Consider the following 5,798-nt stretch of genomic DNA (forward strand, 5'->3'; position numbering starts at 1 on the left):
CATGCAATTCCATTGTTTCGGAATAGAATCTGAATGATTTCCAATCTGTTTCAGATTTAAGCAATTTCTGAATAATTATAAACATAAAAAACAGAACACAATTTAATATTCATTTATAGTTGTTGGAGATAAAATTACCTGATTGATGCTATTTCTTTGATTTTTTTCTTAATCTGATTTGTGATTTCAGATAATTTTTGGAGTGTTTAATGACGGAACGATGAGGAAGGAGGTCGATCTAATTGACGATGATGAAGAACGATGATGGAGAACGATGATGGAGAAGATGATGGAGATCGCTGATGAAGAACGATGATGAAGAACGATGATGGAGAAGATGTGAGGGATTTGAGCGTTTTTTGATCGTGATTTTGCTGTGAGTGATTTGCGCGATTTGTTGATTGGAATAGCAGGTGTTTTGTAGAATGACCAAAACGGCGTAGTTTTAATTGGTTCTCACCTATGTTCATATATATATAGGGGAGGGATCAAGTGAGAACCCTCCCCTAGGTGAGAACCACCCAAAACTACGTAGTTTTGGGTGTCAAATATAATAAAAAAAACACTAATGTTGCTAGGGTTCGAACCCTGGCGTCCTCACTTACACTCCACACTGCTTACTACTGAGCCATTTGCTTCCCTTGTGTATTCTTCCGCGCACTGATTAATATACCAATGCCTTTGTAGCTTCTATTGTTTAATATTTGATGCATGCACTTATTAATATTGATTAAATTCGCATAATAATTATTAATAGAAAAAACAAATGTGCATAATAATTAATTATTAATAGAAAAAAAAACCAAGAACATGCTCTAATTTCTTATTTATTTAATTCCTCTATATTTTTGTAATTTATGTTTTAAATTGTTAAGGACGATGTTCTAAATATTGTTACATATGTTCTAAACTTTATAATTTGTGTTCTAAAAATTAAGATAATGTTTTAAAAAAATAGTAAATATATGGGCTATTTTTTTGTTCAAAAAAAAAACTTACATTCTAAATAACATAACGTATGTTCTAAAAAACATAACATATGTTCTAAAGTTTATAGTTTGTGTTCCAAAAATTAAGTATAATTTTCTAAAAAAAGCAGTAGATATCTGGATCATTTTTTCACTTGTTCTATAATATAATTTATAACTCATGTTCGAAAAAACATAACACGTGTTCTAAAAAACATAACGTATGTTCTAAAAAATATGTCGTACGTTCTAACTTCATAGTTCGTGTTTTAAAAGTTAAAATATATCTTATAACGTATGTTTTAAAAAATATATAGTTTGTGTTCTAAAAATTAAGTATAATGTTCTAAAAAATCAGTAGATATCTGGATCGTTTTTTCATTTGTTCTATAATATAATTTATAACTCATGTTCGAAAAAACATAACACGTGTTCTAAAAAACATAACGTATGTTCTAAAAAATATGTCGTACGTTCTAAACTTCATAGTTTGTGTTTTAAAAGTTAAAATATATGTTCTAACGTATGTTTAAAAAAATATATTTTCTTATATAACATAAATTACAAAAATATAAAGGAATTAAATAAATAAGAAATTGGAGCATGTTTTTGGATTTTTTTTTATTAATAATTCATTATTATGGACATTTTCTTTCTATTAATAATTCATTATTATGCAAATTTTTTTTTTCTATTAATAATTTATTACTATGCACATTTAATCAATATTAATAAGAGCATGCATCAAAATTAAACAATAGAAGCTACAAGGGCCATAGTATATTTATCAGCGCGCGATATAAATTATAAGGAAAGCAATTAGCTCAGTGGTAAGTTGTGTGGAGTGTAAACATAGGGTCTCAGGTTTGACCCCCCTAAGCAACAGTGTTTTTTTTAATTTTTTCTACCCAAAACTACGTAGTGTTAGGTGGTTCTCACCTAAGGTGAGTTCTCACCTAGGAAAGGGTTCTCACAAGAGCCCTCTCATATATATATATATATTAACGTATGAAATGTTGCAATTTTAACTCTAACGTTACCAAAGAAGATCAATTTTGCCCCCACCTAAAAGAAAATTTGAATGGATTGATTAGAAAGCTATTTGACTGTCAAATAGAATTTTTCAAGCAAGTTTATCGATAAAATAAAACAAATTATGTGTTTTGATCAGTTGTTATACCTATTTTAATAACATAGCAAAAATTTTAGACTGTTGTTTGTGATTAACTTGTATCTGACAAACTTAAATATTGACATTTCAATAGATTATTCGTAACTGTGTTAGTAACAAAATAAATAATTAATATTTGAACGGTATGATATGACAATTAAATAGCGAAGTCAAATAATTTTATTAAGAAAGGTGAAAATTGTGATCAATTTTCATTATAATGTTGTCAAACAAGATCAATTTTGCCCCCACCCAAAAGAAAATTTGAATTTATTGCTTTAACAGTTCTTTGACTATCAAATAAATTTTTTTCAAATAAGTTTGTCAATAAAATAAAAGAATTATGTGTTTTGACTGGTTATACCTATTTTAATAACATAGCAAACATTTTAAACTGTTGTTTGTGATTAACTTGTATCTGACAAACTTAAATATTGACATTTCGGTAGACTATTTGTAATTGTATTAGTAACAAAATAAATAATTAATATTCAAAAGGTCTGACATGACAAAAAAAATAATGAAGTCAAATAATTTTATTAAGAAAGGTAAAAATTGATCAGTCAAAATAGAATTTAGCATCTTTTTTATAATGGTGTCTGAAATTGATATAACTCACTAACGTCATGGATAAAACTGTATATTTATCTTTAACATATAAAATAGTGCAATTTTAACCATAACTTTATCAAACAAGATCAATTTTGCCCCCACCCAAAAGTAAATTTGAACTGACTGATTTGACTGTCAAATAGAATTTTTCAAACAAGTTTATCGATAAAATAAAACAATTATGTGTTTTGGCCGGTTGTTATTTGTGATTATCTTGTATCTGAAAAACTTAAATATTGACATTTCGATAATTATTATTACTAAAAAGAATACATTGTATTTGACAAACTTAAATATTGACATTTCAGTAGATTATTATTACTAAAAAAATAACAACTAAATTGAGTATCAATATTGTCAGAAGTGGTGCAATCTTAACCATAACGTTGCCAAACAGTATCAATTTTGCCCCACCCAAAAGAAAATTTGAACTGACTGGTTTGACAGTTATTTGACTGTCAAATAGAAATTCTCAAACAAGTTATCGATAAAATAAAACAATTATGTGTTTTGGCCGGTTGTTATTTGTGATTATCTTATATCTGACAAACTTAATTATTGACATTTTGGTAATTATTATTACTAAAAAGAATACAGTGTATCTGACAAACTTAAATATTGACATTTCAGTAGATTATTATTACTAAAAAAATAACAATTAAATTGAGTATCAATATTGTCAGAAGTGGTGCAATCTTAATCATAACGTTGCCAAACAGTATCAATTTTGCCCCACCCAAAAGAAAATTTGAACTGACTAGTTTGACAGTTATTTGACTGTCAAATAGAAATTCTCAAACAAGTTTATCGATAAAATAATTATGTGTTTTGGCCGGTTGTTATTTGTGATTAACTTGTATTTGACAAACTTAAATATTGACATTTTGGTAGATTATTATTACTAACAAAAATAAATTGTCAGAAGTGGGATTTGAACCCACGCCCTCATAAGAGGACCAGAACTTGAGTCTGGCACCTTAGACCACTCGGCCATCCTAACTTTATATTATGTTCATACGCCGCACCACAGGTAACAGCGTGATAGCCGTGCGTCCCGATGTCGCGAAACCCGAATTGAAAACAGATAAAAACGTATAAAAATCATCCAAATCAAACGAAATTACGTATCATAAGTCCATTTCCTTTGCCGTCCCTCCCCCGATCCATGTTTTTCGTAGATATATTAGTCCGGATTAGAGTAAAGAGAGTTTAGCTTGTTTGAGAGGATTTGAGAATTTTCAAATTTGATAAAAGGGTATTTCAGTCTTTTTTCGAGGCTAAGTATGGGAAATTATGGCTGGATATAGTAATCCACTATATATATGGAAATAATATTAGATATTATTTACATTTATAACACATGTATATAATGTACTTAATGTATAATTAATCAAATAAAGATATGATTAATATACATAATTTAAGGTTACTTAAATCTATTTTGGTAAATATGATTTAATTAAGGCAAAATTAAGGAAACTTTTATCCCTAAAAGCAAGCCATTGTGGCCCCACCCCCTTATCCCACTAGGTATAGGATTTATTTTCTTTCCTAATTAATTAATGGTAATTAAAATATATAAGGAAAGAGATAAAATCTTAAAGGATTAAGAAAGTGGGTATCTCCATTATATATAGATTGAGTTTTCTTTTCACAGATTTAAGAAAAGAAAAGGCTCTCTCTTCTTCATACTAGAAGCAAAACTATTCCGGTACTTGCAGATTTTGGCCAAAAAAGGTTAATTTGGTACGAGAATTTGATTCCTATGATAGCCAGCATCTCTTCCTATTCCGTAAGAGATGAAGTAGAGGGAGTTCACCTTTCAACTCCTCAATCTCGTTCAAAGGGACTTTCTTTCTCCATGTCTTGACGAAAGATATTTTTCTTAACTCTTCTTAATTGCATATGGTAGATCCTTGTGGATCTGTATTTTATTTGCTTATATGTGTTTTGCAAACCATTAAACGAATGTTAAAACTCCATCAGTGGTATTAGGGCTAATCATATGCTAGTTTTAATTAGGTTAAAATTGGTTTTTAATTAGGATTGTATTTTTGTTAGGGTTCATGGAAATTAATTAAAATTTGATTTTAATTATTTATGATTAATTGGGGTTAATTAATTAATTGGTAAAAATTATATTTCTGGATTAAATATAAATTTTGTGATTTTTAGAAATTGATTTCGATGAAAACGGAGTTCTAAAACTCAAATTATGACGTTTTTAGTTTTAAAGGGTAAATCTGATTTCTGGCAATGCAACAGTTTTTTCCAGAAAATGTTGTCTTAGGCTGTTTTTTAATGCTGATTTTAGGACAGATTTATATTTTTAAAAGTGTTGCATTAAGGTCTGATTTTTTGGGGAAATTAAATTATTAAATCTAAGTCAAATTAGGGTTATGTTTTATTTTGTTTGGGAAACAAATTAAAATGTAACCTTAAATATTAAATTCTATATATATGGTATATAAATATTATGATTTTATCAAATATAAGTTTATATTAATTGGATTAATATGAATCTTTAAAATTGTACAAGTATGTTAAGGTAATATTAAATTTATCATTAGATGATAAAAAAAATTGACATATTATAAATTCCAGTGATTTTGTAATTAGTGTAATATATTACCTATTAAAAATCAATTTGTGAGATTGGATTTTACAAAAGGGATAAAATCAAGACTTAAATTTAAAAGCGTATTTGGATAAAAAAAAATACATTCTGTCATTTGGAAAATTATTAGAAGCACTCAGTTCTCCGTATTAAATGGATGACCTTCCATACATATTTTTCCATGTGCAACATGGATCTACATATATTATAAGAGACCTCACTATTTTAATTATTAAGCAGGATTATAAAACACGTGTCCAAATGTGAATTGGGGGTCCTCTAAGTGACATAGAAGACCGAATCCTTAATATAAAAACTCGTGCCATTCCGCCCCTATAGTTGAATTTGACCCAAATGTGTTTTATATAATTTTAAGTATATCATTGGATAATATGACATTAAAATTGAAATAAGTATTATATATAAGTTT

General features: G+C 27.8%; 1 non-coding gene across 1 annotated transcript; it reads right to left on the reverse strand.

Annotated features, from left to right (window-relative positions):
- Positions 1-3,667: 3,667 nt before the first annotated feature.
- On the reverse strand, positions 3,668-3,751 carry TRNAL-CAA (transfer RNA leucine (anticodon CAA)). The gene has a single exon. It is a non-coding gene; the product is annotated as a tRNA-Leu (tRNA).
- Positions 3,752-5,798: the final 2,047 nt, after the last annotated feature.

This window comes from Euphorbia lathyris, chromosome 3 (assembly GCF_963576675.1).
Source record: "Euphorbia lathyris chromosome 3, ddEupLath1.1, whole genome shotgun sequence".
In the NCBI taxonomy this organism is placed as follows: Eukaryota; Viridiplantae; Streptophyta; class Magnoliopsida; order Malpighiales; family Euphorbiaceae; genus Euphorbia; species Euphorbia lathyris.